General features: G+C 42.6%; 1 pseudogene; it reads right to left on the reverse strand.

Annotated features, from left to right (window-relative positions):
- Positions 1–12054: 12054 nt before the first annotated feature.
- The window catches only part of LOC110312045, a 3481-nt pseudogene continuing 1092 nt past the window's right edge, over positions 12055–14443 (reverse strand).

Consider the following 14443-nt stretch of genomic DNA (forward strand, 5'->3'; position numbering starts at 1 on the left):
CTCTCTCTCTAGCTCTCTCTCTCTCTCTCTCTCTCTCTGTGTTTGTGTGTATATACATATACACATACACATACACATACACATACACATACATATACAAACATCTTTATCCACAAGAGTAGTTCATACATTTTTCAATGAACCCAACAACCAATAATGAGACAAACAGAATGATACTACAGCCACTCTGTTCACTTCAAAGCCTGAAGAGCATCTACACTAATTTCCATCTCCCTCATTTGGACAGCAGTGGGGTAATTATATCCACTCTGCCCACATTAACAGAATGGGTAGCATCTATCTGAATGAGAACAGTAGCACCGATGGTAGGAAGTAGTCAGAGACACTGCTAACCCAACAGCAATGGAGAGGGTAGCATCATCCAGAAAGGACCGGGAGCCATGTGACCAATACTTGGTGCTTACTCACATCCACAGTAGACCTCCAAAGCTCAAATCCTTACAGGTCTGAGTTGGGCGGAGAGAAAGAAGCTCTCATCAACGTACCAGAAAGTGCTAACTGCTGCCCCAAAGCTGTTCTCTATCCAGTAACTGCCCTGGGTTTGGCTACACACAAAAGGAGTCAGGTAAAACACTCCCATCCCTAGCCTTTCTTCTGCTTGCCGTTCCCCAGGGTCTAATTCCAGGTAGCCAGAAAGCAGCAGATGCTTGTGTGTGACTTTTAGAAACTCTATGTGAGGGGAGATCTTCTCTTCTTGGACTGCAGATGTGATGGTTGGGGTTCCAGCAGTTGCCATTGACCTTGAGGTGGTTTTGTGACTAGAAATGACACACAGGGCAAGAAGAGAGGGTCTCTGATGGGGGTAAGGAGAAAGGGCCTGACACTCCCTACCTCAGGCTGCTTGCCTCAGACGCCTTCCAGGTGTTTATATTCATTTCTTATTGTTGCTTTGACAAATTATAATAAACACAATTTGTTTTAGTCATACAGTTCTGTGGAAGTCTGACAGGGATCGTGAAGAGATAAAATCAAGGTATCAGCTGTGCGCATTCCTTCCTGGAAACTAATGGGAAAAACTGGTTCCCTTGTTTTTGTTCAGTTTCTAGAGACTGGTTGCCCATATTCCTTGAATCCTAGCTGTCTCCTACCATCAAAGCGAACTGTGTCAAGCCAATCCTTGTACCATTATATCTGCTCACTCTTCTAAGTCTCTTTCCCCTTGTGATTATATCAGCCCTGCCTAAAGAAAGCAAAATAATCTGTTTTAAAGTCAGTTTTGTTGGCAAACCTAGTTTCATCCACTTTAATCCAAGTTTGCCTCATAACCAAATTCACTTAGAGGCCACAGGGGTCCAGGACATCTTTGTGAGACCACAGTGGTAGCATCAACAACTTCGCTTTATCCACGCCATTGTTTTCAGGCTGTGTTCCTCAAAGCATTTCTGCAATGTATATTAGCTCAATTCCCACAGTTCTCCCCAGTAGTGCTGTTCGTGGTCTGCTAATTCTGGTTGTGGAACACCTACGCTCGCTGCCCAGCATCTGCCCTTGTGTCTACATGTTCACAGGGAACCACAAAGAAGAAGCCATCCCATGAGCTGACCACAATTTCTGTGCTCCAAAACCTGAAGACTTGTCTCAGAACAAAGAAGGAAATGGAACCCTGAGCTGGAACCCAGGATCCCATGGTGTCTTAGTTAGGATTGTACTGCTGTGCGGAAACACCGTGTCCAAGGCAACTCATATATAGCTGGCTTATATATATATAAGCTGGTTTCAGAGGATAAGATCATTATCATCATGGCATGAAGCATGGTGGTGTGCAGGTAGACATGACTCTGCAGGAGCTGAGACTTCTATATCTTGACGTGCAGGCAGCAGAAGGAGACTGTGTGCCACACTGAATGTAGCTTTTGCTTAGGAGACCTCAAAGCCTGTCCCCACCATGACACAATTCCTCCAACAAGGCCACACCTCCTAATAGTGCCACTCTCTATGAGCCAAGCATTCAAATACATGAGTCTATGTCGGTCATACCTATTCAAACCACCACACATAGCAAACTCATGGTAATGCCAGCTCTGGAACTAAGGTCTCTGGAGCCATTCCTACGTGACTTTCTTCTTCATGCCCTTCTTTGTCTTTGAATAACGGATGCATTAGATCTACTGCCGTGGGGAGTTGTTCACAGCCTCAGCACAGATGAGCTCCAATTTCTCTTCCTTCACATTCTTTCAAATGACTCCAGATGTTTAAGCCACCTGCTTGATGTCTGTATCTTCTTCCTAACTCTAGATACGTACCACAAGCGTCTCTGTGTGGGTGCTCCTTTTCCTTGCTTCCCAAATCTTTACCGGTTGTCACTCCTACCTGCTAACTGATGACACTTGATGACTCAGAGGTCCTTCATAACAAACACTACGCAAGAAGACCAGGTGAAAGGCCAAGAACTGGAAGCTTCTGCCTTTTGATGCTATGAATCGACCTTCATTCTTTGGGCATTGGCTTTTCTACCTTAGCCATGGGTCTACAGCAAAAGTAGATCTACATAATTGTAATGGATAGTTTGCCCCACCACCTGTGGTGTGGTGTCACCTGCAACTGACATCCTCATGCAAAAATAAAAAATCCTGCCTGCCCAATTGACTCTAAGTCCATCTTCTAATCAGCCTTGTAGCATTTAGTGAAAGCGAGAGGATGTAGAACCAGGCCTGCAAGGCATACAGAGACAGGACCTGTTTGATAAACCGAGTGCAGATATGTGCTGGGGAGCCAATGGGATGGGCAGGAGGAAAGGGGGTGGGGAGGGCAATCCTAAAGCCTTTGACCTTGCTTGTTCTTAAAGATCTGATTTCTCAAGCTCTCTGGTAGTTTTCTGAACTGCATGTCAGTCTGCTATGACTCTGCCTTCAGTAGGAAAGAAAAGGGGCTATCCCTATATTGCCTGGTGGCTAGTATTGAGAACAGTTTCCCTGGCATCTTTGCAGTTCTTACTCAGTAGTAGTGAGGTTTAGCATTGTGGCTGCTGCTGTTATGATACAACAGTAGTTGATGTGAGAGTACATTTCAACACTGAGTTGAAATGTTTTGAGCCAAATTTCATAGCTGGATAGGATCTTAGATATCATGTCTTGAACACATCTAGACTTTATACACAGGAAGTCTGAGGTTCTGATGCATATGGTCTTGCTAAGATTAGATAATTACAGTCCCGAGATACTGAATTATGAGGAAGGCCTAAGGAATTTTGATAGTTATCCACCCATGACTATTCCTGAGTGGGAGGTAATTTCTAATTCCAATGTCCTCTGTGTTATATCTCCTGTTGCATACATGATATTGTGTGATTTATTTTTGAGAATGAATAGCAGTTTCTCTTTGTAAATAAAAGGGTTTTTTTTGCCAGTCTTCTGTCTGAGAACTCATTTTTCCTCAAGTACGAGCCTACACAGTTGTGCCATCTTCTGTCCTTTAAGTGGCCATGATGAATTCTAATTCTATCCTGAGGTCTCATCTCACTGAGATGCAGTGACTCCCATGAGCCAGACCATGTCACATGAGTGCTTCATTTGGTCCCCAAACATCCCTTTAGAGGTTTGATAAATGGCATAAACAAGATAAGGAAAGTGAATTACACACCCCAGCCCTTTGTATGATGACCTTAGCATCTTCTAACCTTGGTTGGTGGCAGCCATGATGCTCACATAATTGTCTATGACAGTAACTGGGCTTTCCATCCTTTGACTGTGTATGAGAATTATAAGCAGAATCATTAGCCAAAACTTAAACCCTGATTCTTGGAGTTTGGAAGATGAATGATAACTTCAACACTACCGACAACTTAGGACAATTAGAACATAGGCCTTTTACATACTGTCACCAAGCAGAACATGATAAAGGGACAAGCCAAGCCCCCGTCAGTGTCTGAATGAAGAGAACAAGAGCATTTCTAAGTGGGGTCCAGAAAATATTTTGGAGAAAGCCTCTGTCCTCTTGGTTTCTGAGATAAATGTTGTGAGTATGGTCTTAGGGGAGGAAATATTAAAGAGAAATATGTAAGAAATAATCCAATGGAAGGAGACAGTGATGCATTCCATGTCCCTATTGAGCAGACAAGTGAACGCTAAACAGCCATGAAGTTATGATTCCAAAGAGTGAGTTTAACGGGACCCAAAGCCACTGAAAAATTCAATATTAGAGATGAAATGTTTGAGGTGAAGGGAAACTGAGCAGAGATGGGGCCACATCTTTTCTAACAATCAGCCTTGATATTCCCTTGGAGGGCTGAGACAGACACCCATGGTAAAATACTCAAGGAGGAGAACATAGCCAGGTGCTGGGTTGTAGACTTTCTGAACTAGACAAATGGCCAAGGGCTCTTCCGAAGACCATGAAGCGTAAGGGAGAAAGCCTCAACTCCAACAAAGGAGACCTTCCTTCCGAAGGTATTAGCTGCCCCGAGGGAGACTACATGTCCTTGGGAGACTGCCTTGCCCCGTACCAATGACACTTGACACTGCTAGGATGGAGGTGACTCCCAAGGTGTCTTCCGATGCCTTGTGTCTTACATGTCTTATGCTCCATAAACTCTCCAGAAAAGTCTTCTTCCTTCCAATCCTCCACGACCACTCACTTTCCTAACTCCCTGAATGTTGCCCTAACAATAAACGTGGTGATAAATATATGTGCTTAGACAGGTAAGCTTGTGTTTCCATCCACTATTCCATGTCTGCCTTTGGTAAGTGTTCCAAACAGTCCTAGCTTTTTTATAATCACACTTTTACAGTGCTCTTTAATGTTGCATGGCCTCATTTGTTTCTCACACAAGCCTGTGATGAGGATAGTAGAACCTGGATCCCGCAGTGAGGAGGAACGGGTCTGTGTGGAATACAGGAGTAGGCCTCTGGTCAGCAATGGTAGCCTCTCACACCAACTGGGAGTCTGCCATGCTGACTCAGCAACACTGCCACCATTTTCAGAGGAAGAAGCTGAGATATGGAAAGTCAGCTCCTTGGGTCAAAGGTCAGAGTCTGTAATGGGGCCAGATTGGCTTTGAACAGGTGACGAATATGTGTTTCATTTTAAAAACAAAACAAAACAAAATACCTAAGCCATCCTGGATCTTTTACTAAGTGTCTGAAAGATGACATATTCTTACCCAAGACTCCTACCACAATCACCAAACCTTCTTACAGCTATAACAGATCTCTTCCTACTAGTAAAATAATTACAACCAAGGTCTATTTTTCAGAAATATTATCATTAATTTCAATATTATTAATAATGTTATAATATTATCATATCATTATATGACTTTGAGCCCATGACCTTCAAGTCACTTGCCTTATTAAATACTGGCATCATCTCTCTAAGCATTTTTTTATTATTTGCTCCATAAGTAAATATTGCATAGGATTATCTATCCATAAGTACCTAACTCTCTAAGTACCATAAGGAAATTCAATTAAAATGAAAGTGACTGAAAAGAAAAGCCAATACATCCTCTCCTTCTGGTTCCTCCTCTGAGATCATTCATGTTTATACACTTCAGAAACATGGCCCTAGAAATACCCCAAATTTCCCACTTAGCATCCCTTATTCATGTCATCGCCATAGCCTGGAATGCTCTTTCCCCTAGTCTCTTACTAAACTTTTAAGTTCCTGTCTCCTTGTGTGAAGCTTTCTCAAACTAACCTAGTAGAGGCGACTCCAACCTCTAAGTCTTATTTCTGTGGGTCTTGTGAAGTAGATTTTTAAATTACATCTCATTCTCCTACACAACACTGTGACTTTTATAGGACCAAAAGCAAACAGGGTTTCCACAGGCCATGCACACAGGCTCACAATGTGTACTTGGCATGAGTTTATAAAATGAATAAAATTAGCATAAAATGCCATTTCCCCTTTTCCCATCCCTTATCAGACATTCAAAGATATTCAACATGTCCCTGACAGATATTTCTGTCAGGAAGACAGGAAGATTGTGACTTCTGCTTAAAATCTGCACCTCCGGTTCCACAAACACTCTCGTGAGGGGATGCAAGCTGCTTCTGCTAGAGAAGGCTTGCCAGGAATTACTAGAAATGGGGTCCAGTTCTCCAGACCTATTAGCACATCAGGATTGCTTCCTTCCTTCTGAAAATACATTCTGTGTAATCTCTTGTCTTCTGTTCAGCATTAAAGAGAGGGTCCGCAAACCTCAATTGCTGGACTCTGCAGGTAGAGGAGGGGCGATGGACCTAGCAATGGTTCTTGGACTGAGAAAATAAACAGCTAGCCTCAGAGTGAGCTACCTGTCCACAGGCATACGTCAAGTTCCTAACACATGGAATAAGCTTGGAATCCCTGATCAAAACACATATGTACATGTATGATATTCAAAGAATATGTGTGTGGGGGCATGTGTACATACATGAATGTGTGTGTGTGTGTTCGTGTCTGTGCACATGTGCATGCAAGTGGAGGTTAGAAGATAACTTGCAGTTATTTCTCTTCTACATCATGAGGCTTAGGGATTGAACTCAGGCCATCAATGCTGCCCTGGCACCCCCAGGTGTGAATTCCATTACATCCTCTGAGAACTGCATCTCCTGAGGTATCCTTAGTTAGCCCTTAGTTAGCCCACTCTTCCTAAGACGTTCACTGTGTGAGTCAGGCCAGCCTTGGCCTGTGGCTGACCCTTGCTGTTAGTCATAGCTGCATCCAGAATGGGTGCTCTGTATGCCTTCTCCTCAACCCAGCAGCCAAACTTTCTGCTCACCCCAACTTCCCTTATTTCCCTGTTTCTGGGTAAACTATTCATCGCCCCATAGATTTGGTCACTTATTTGTTTCTTAGAGCAAATGTGTGTGTCACCACAAGAGCTGCAGGAGGTGGGGGGGGGTTGCGGGGGGAGTCACTGCCTCTATGCCAGTTATCAACCTGTGGGTCTCAATCCCTTTGGAGGTCAAACAACACTTTCACAGGGTAGAATAGAATTTACCACATTGTGTGTGTGTGTGTGTGTGTGTGCGTGCGCGCAGAGGGATGCTCATATGTACAGAGGTCATAGGACATCAGGTCTCCTGTTTGATCACTTTCTACTTTATTTTCTTAAGAGAGGGTCTCTCACTAAATATAAAGCTGGATTGGCAGCCAGCAAAGTGCAGAAGTCCTCCTGTGTCCACTCCACAGAGTGCTTAAGTTATAGGGTACACCTAGGGGAGGGCTGGGGATTTGAACTCAGTTCCTCATGCTTATACAGCAAGTGTTCTTACCTGCTAAGCCATCTCTCCAGTGAAGATTTGTCCTTTTAATGACACAAAACAATAAGCACAAAGTGGTAGTTTTCTCCCTGTCCCTTATCCTCTCCCTTTGCCATCCTCTCTATTCTCCTCAATCTCCCACATGAGGCTGCAGGAATTCATTGGCTGAAGAAAGGAACCCCTTATTTTATGAGTTTACCCATACAGCTCCCACCTAAGGGTGCTCTATTCTATCCTGCCTCTCAGTTTCATGTTCAATGGGCCATCCGACATTGCTTTTTGAGAGTCTCTGTTCACAGTGATCCCCAAGTCCTTGTTAAGTCTGAGGTGCACACCCCTTTGCTGGGAAGGAATACTTCTGCGAGGCCCAGCATTTATAGTCACAAGCACCAGAGTTTACTGAGTGCCTGTTTATCCCATGTCAAAATTCTTTTTGTGATTGCTCACCACTTCAAGAAAATTTCCTTTTCTTTCTTGGGATTTTCCACAGGGTACTCTACCCCAAAGGTGATTTTTTTTTCTACTTAGGAAATAGAAATATCCCATTTACAGATTTTTTTTTTAAAGTCACAAGTGCCATTTTTAGAAGGAAAACTACTCCAAAGAGAAGATCCAACTTCCCAACATCTAATTGCCCTGTATGAACTAGGCTGATTCTCTAGGCTAAGAACAGAATGGCTCAAATGAACACAAGCAAAAAGGAGTTTTGAAGCTGTGGTAAGAGTAGAAGTTCTTTAGAGAGAAGAGTGGGCACACAGACCAGGACTGCAGTAAGACAGACGCTCTGCACATCCACCCTTCCTGTTCCATTCATTCATTACTACACGGGCTCTCAGGTCAACTGTGGGTCTCAATCCCTTTGAAGGTCAAACAACCTTTCACAGGGGCCCCGATGGCCATCAGAAAACACAAATATTTACACGGTGATTCATAACAGTAGCAAATTAGTTATGAAGTAGCAACCAAATAATTATACAGTTGGAGGGGTCACCACATCATGAGGAGATGTATTAAAGGGTTGCAGCACGAGGAACGTCACCCACCCAAGATGTTCTTAACATTCCCACTCAACAGGCTCCCAGACTCCTGGAGGTTGTTCCATCTTTAAAGGATGTTGAGTTGAAAGAAATGCCTTAGGTTGTTCCATCTTTAAAGGATGTTGAGTTGAAAGAAATGCCTTAAGTTGGGGTTGAAAGGTCTGTCTCTCTGTAACCTTTATCACTGGTCAAATTCTGGTCTCTGGGAGCTTGCTCAACCATGCTCCCCTTCTCTGCAAGACACACCGGGCCTTTGGCAATAACCGATATAACTGTTTAGGTTGTTTCAAAATAAAGAATACTAACAATCCTAATGACATGGTTTTCAACTATCTCACTCTAAGTTCTCCAAACTGTCAAGCAGGGTGTGAGACTTGGGAGGATAAATGAATCCCATATGAGTGTGCATCCAGTGACAAGCGGCATTCCATATGCAGATAACAGGAGGTTTTATGTAGGGTAAGTAAACTGTTGTACAGAGAAAGCTTAGAAATCATATACTCTACAAAAAATTATTTTGCTACTACCACTGATACTTACTACAGTAACAACAAATAACAGCTGATTTATTAAGTCAGATCATTCGCTGCTTGTCTCCTGGGAAGGCAGCTCTCTCTTGCTCTGAAAACCACATTGGTGTGTATTCAGCCCGACCTGGTTCATACTGAGAACCCAACACACTGCCATATCAGTATACAGAGTACTCTGCCTCCATTTCCCTGATTCTTGTCCAGTCGTGTTTGGTTGGGGCAATTACGTTTGTTTCTTCTATCTTATCTTGTTCCGTTGACCCTACTTAGATGCTTTTGGACTATGACTCAGCCACCAAAACCAGTACTTGCCATGCTTGGCTTCATATCAGAACCATCTTGGAAAAAAAATTTTTTTTTAGTATAGATATTTCTCCCGTGTCTCATTTTCAAGATTTTGAGTCATTTACTCTAGGGTGGGGCTAAGAGTCATTTACTCTAGGGTGGGGCTAAGAGTCGGTATCCAAAACAAGCATCTTAAGTGGTTTTTATCAGTCAGGGAAGCAGGCTCCTCCCACCTGCTTTGGCAATCCAGGTACACACAGCCTCTTTGGCTTGGTTTCACCTGCAAGCTTGATAAGCATGATTTTTCTAGGGAATTTCCTGAAGGCTAAGACTCTATGTAGGGAAAAGAATCAGTGATGACTCAGGTCTTTTGCACGCTGTTAAGGTTTTCTTTCACACTTTACTTTTTCTTCATCCTATGGAAAAAAATATAGATATCTATAGGCATATAGAATGTCAAATATACAGAAATTTCAAAGTGTCCAATTTCCTTTCTATTAGGCAGGATCTTGATTAAATCAGCAGTATACAATCTGGCCAAAGACAATATCTGAACATAGAGCCCCCCAAAAGAGACTAAGTATATAATAGATGCAAGTTAAAACCTATTTACATCCTCTATGTAGCTAATATCCAACCTCTTAATTTCACAGGGAAGCTAAAGTGAATGAGGAGAGTTCTTCCGGGACCAGAAGGAGCCCTGTGCCTCCTTGTTCTGTCTCGTGACTCATGCATTTAGTAAATACATATTGAGAATAGTCTATGTGTTAGGCCAACATTATTGGAGGAGGATGAGACATAATCCTTTGTCTCTTGCCTGAGGCCTAGTGAGATAAGACCTATACCTGTGTGCAAATAACCATGCCAGCTGGGTGGGGATGAATAGAAAAGGAGCAATAATGAGTCATATAGTTTTTACATTCTAAAGAAACACATGCATCTTTCACATAAAAACATTAGTTAACCATGGTAGCAAAAGAAGAAGGAAAGAAAGAAAGAAAGAAAGAAAGAAAGAAAGAAAGAAAGAAAGAAAGAAAGAAAGAGAGAAAGAGAGAAAGAGAGAAAGGAAGAGAAGAGAAGAGAAGAGAAGAGAAGAGAAGAGAAGAGAAGAGAAGAGAAGAGAAGAGAAGAGAAAAAAGAAGAACGCGTGACTTATTAAATCCAAGTCTGCACTCATGTGATCCCTTCAGATGTCATAGGGGAGGAACCTGTTCCGCCATCTTTAACCCTCTGTGCAATACCATGTACACCAGGATACTCACCTCTGGGGTCAGATTCATTTTCTTACTCTTAACTTCGGGGCATGTAAGAGTACATTCGTGCTATTTCTAAAGACCCTTTCAAAAGTCTTAACTCTATAAAGATTGATGTTCTTCAAACAGGCATCTGTCGAAAGACTTTGCCCACATTGCCAAGGCTGTGGTCTCATTGTTATGTACCGCTTGCTACAGAGAGCCAGGGGTCACTTTTGTACACAGGCCCTCAGAAGCCCTGCGTTGAGCTTCACCCTCATCGTTCTCAGAGGCAGGCATTTCCGAAAACAAAATGTCATCTTGTATCTGAGGCTCAAAACTTTATCGTCTCTGGTGAGATGGGATTCTGCTCGCTTTCCATCATGAAGGTATGTAGCATGCCCTGGAGTACACACTGATTAATGTGCCTGTTTGTCTTATGGCACAGTTCAAAAGCATCTCCTTAAACTATGATTCATACTTTCCCTTTCAGCCTTTCTGGAGAGTTTTGTTCATGAATCAAATGAGGAGGCTGATTGCGCTACTATTTTAAAGAGCCAATTAAAAAGTTCATTAAGCGATACTGGAGGGCTTTAGTGAAGATTGTGGAAGTACACAGCTATACACAAAATTAACAAGCTGGAAGCTGCAACTGGATTTGAGGGTAGAATTTGTTCACTGTTACAAAGCTCGTCTTTTAGAGGATAATTGTGTTCTCCTCTAGAGGACAGAAGTGGGTTGTTAGAAGGGACCATATTAAGATATAGAACAGTACTAGATATTCACTGACAAAGGTTTATGATTGTCTCTTTAGAAGAAAAAAGCTGGACTTGAATCACACAAGTAGGGCTTAACCAATAGTATTCTAGGACTTTGACTCTTTAATGAGCAAGGATCAGGGGCCAAAAGGTAAGACAATTGAAGTTCAAAGCAACTGCAGTGGACCAGATTTCTCCTGACATATGACCTTGAATGCAGATCTTTGTCTCTTGTCTAACTAAGCCCATTCTTTTGGTCATATAAGTGGTCTCAACTAACTCCCTTTGAATGAAAAACCAGAGTCCATTTTGGTGCTTGCAACCAATGACCCTGAAAGGAGGTGATTTGTCCTGTAAAATGTGCAGGACAAATGGGCTTTATTTGAGTGTCAGAAAGATAAATGGTTTTGTTGTTTTTTCTTTTTCTTTTTGGAGACAGGGTCACTAGTGCAGGCTATATAGCCAAGGAGATTAAGATAAATCTTAAATCTTTCATTCACCGGCCTCTGGCTCCTGATTACTGGGATTATAGGTGTGGCTACAATGCCCAGTTTATGAGGAAGGTAGAGTTTGAATTCTGGGCTTTACGAATGCTAGGCAAGCACTCTAACAACTGGGTTAAATCCCTAGTCTCCTATCCACCTGTAAACATTTTCTACTGCATTATAGAAAGATGGTGTTTATAGTATTACGTTCCAACTACATACTGTTCAAGAATGGGACAGCTCGCTACACAAATGCTACAAACTTCTGCTCATCAGAAAAGGTGAAACAAACAAGAAGTAATCATTTGTCAGAGACACTCTTGGGGTGATTTCTGATCCTGGTCAAAGAAAGGACCAGAAATCAGACATCAAGCATTAATTAGATAGTCAACTACTACAGACCAATACTCTCTAGTCCTCTGGCTATGCATCATCAAAGGCTCAGAGGTGAAAGAAGTCTTGGGTCACTAGCCATCTGCCTGTTGAAGAGCAGGCCAAGTGGACCACATCCCACACCATGACTTAGGGGCTGCTCTGGAAGGGAATCTCATGATGCCTAACACTAAGCTCGTTCCAGCTGGCTCCCATCACCTTCCCTATCACCTCCAGTCCCACGTGGCAAGCTGCTATCTTCTCAGCAAAAGCCTGAGGAGGGCTCTGCTCACACCCTCCGAGAGGTGTCTGTGACGCTCCTGTGTGGGGGAAGCTCTCACACAGTAGTTCTTGCTTATGCCAAAAACACCCTGGGAATAAATAAAGCCCCTCCCTATTCTAACACCTTCTAATCATACCAAAAATGTACGCGAACAGAACAGGAAAAGCTTGAAAATAAAACTAAAGGAGATAGGGATTCTCTGCTATTGAAAGAAATTCCTTAACACGCATCACCCAGCTAATAACTACTTCCTTTGTTGCATCTCCTGCAAATTTTTAGAGCTAGAAATGGGGGAGGGGGTGGGAGGGGCTAGTAAGTAAGTAATCTAAATTCCCAGGTCATGAGTGAGCACGGTGCACCGCAGAGGCAGGCATCTGGCCAGGCAATCGAGTTTTGGCAATCAGAATAGTTCTTTCCTCCAGGGACTCCCTGAGGGGGAGGTGGATGGGAGGTGTTGCCCAGAAGATACAAATTATGTAGAAAGAGAACACTAAATCAGCATTCTTTGAAACTTCAGGAAAAAAACTATTTCCTGCTGCCTAAGCCTTCCTCCGGGAGAGCTAGAGTCTAAGGACGTGCTTCGAGCTGGGACACCCGTTTAGGAAGTGGGTGAGGGACCCCTTAACCTACTAACTTCCCTTGTAATGTAAGGCAAGTGAGCCCTGTTATTTACCTAGTTGTCTAGAGGACGAAAGAAATTTTAGTAAAATTCTGAGCCCCATGCCTGATCCAAACTTAAGGATAAATGAAACGTACTTAAGGATAAATGAAACGTCCTTAAGGTTGCCATTTTCTGCCCTACCCATCACATCCTTCTGCCTCCTATGAACCGAATCTGAAAAGCCCAGTGAGGTTTGTTTATTCCTTGGATTAGAGTTTGTTCCCTCAATACTGAGCATTCTGACGAAAACAGCCAAGCCTCTTGCAGACTGGAGTATACTTACTTCTGGTAAGAGAGTTGCACAAATGATGGTCCAAGAAGTTATGGGTGCTGGGTTAATTGTGGAAATTGTTTTGCATCCTAGAAATCCTGGATGAGCAGCTCGGGGCTCTGCTATTGTGAGAGACCTGCGTTTTTTTGCTTTGAGTCAGTAAAAGCGATTGATATCTGAGTACAAACATGAACTTTTGAAAACTTCCTCACATGAAGCTCAGGTCTTATTCTATCTCAGGAACTAGTCAGGAATCCAGTCTGCCCCATTTTTAAAAGATTTATTTGTTATTTAATTATTATATATGCGTGTCCGTGTGAGTATGCAGACATATGCATCCTCTCAGAGTCTAGAAGTGGAGGTTAGACCTCCTGGGGTTGAAGTCATAGGCAGCTGTACAGATACTGGGTAGAAAACCTGGATCCTCTGCAAAAGAATCAAGTGCTCTCCGCCGCACACACAGCTACCAGTGGTATAGTGGTTAGAACTACTGATATTATTATGTGACTTAAGCTCTGCCTTCAGCTACCTCTAGCTTTTGAGTTTATTCCTATCCCTCTGGACTTACAAGGACAAACTTGTCTCTCTCTTCTGTGAGTTACTGATAGAAGGAAGCCAATGCTTTTTTTAATACTAGTGCACAACGATTTATATAAGAATATCAAAACATAGACCATTTCACTCTCTAAAATTAACCATGAATCTGTTTATGGGGACCATGGCAACAAGTAGGCATATATATATATATATATATATATATATATATATATATATATATATAGTGTATAATCTACCTGTGGCTTAAGCTCTAACAGAGTTTTAGGTTCACAAACATCAAGATTAAAGATATTGATTAGCCCTCATAGGCCTGTGTTAGGGTATTGACAGGCACACTGATCCCAGGCCCAAGTTCACCACTTGTAGGAAATAGAAGCTGTGGTAGAGTGTTAGAGCCAGCAGTGAGGGACAAAACCTGCTTTTAGATGTGTGTGGAAAGCAGGGCGTTGCATTAGTTTCAGTGCTATAGTTTCTATGAATGAATAATTTGAGTTGCCATAATTTTACACATTTTTTTGTTTGTTTTTCGAGACAGGGTTTCTCTGTATAGCTCTGGCTGCCCTAGAACTCATTCTGTAGACCAGGCTGGCCTCGAACTCAGAGATCGCCTGCCTCTGCCTCCCAAGTGCTGGGATTAAAGGCATGCGCCACCACTGCCCGGCCAATTTTGCACATTCTTTAAAGTGAAATCTCAGTTTAAAAACAGGTAACACTGAAGTTTGTGATAATGACCCTCAGGGCCTTGTTTCTCTCTGTTTCTCTCTGT

The sequence above is a fragment of the Mus caroli genome, chromosome 16 (genome assembly GCF_900094665.2).
Source record: "Mus caroli chromosome 16, CAROLI_EIJ_v1.1, whole genome shotgun sequence".
Lineage (NCBI taxonomy): Eukaryota > Metazoa > Chordata > Mammalia > Rodentia > Muridae > Mus > Mus caroli.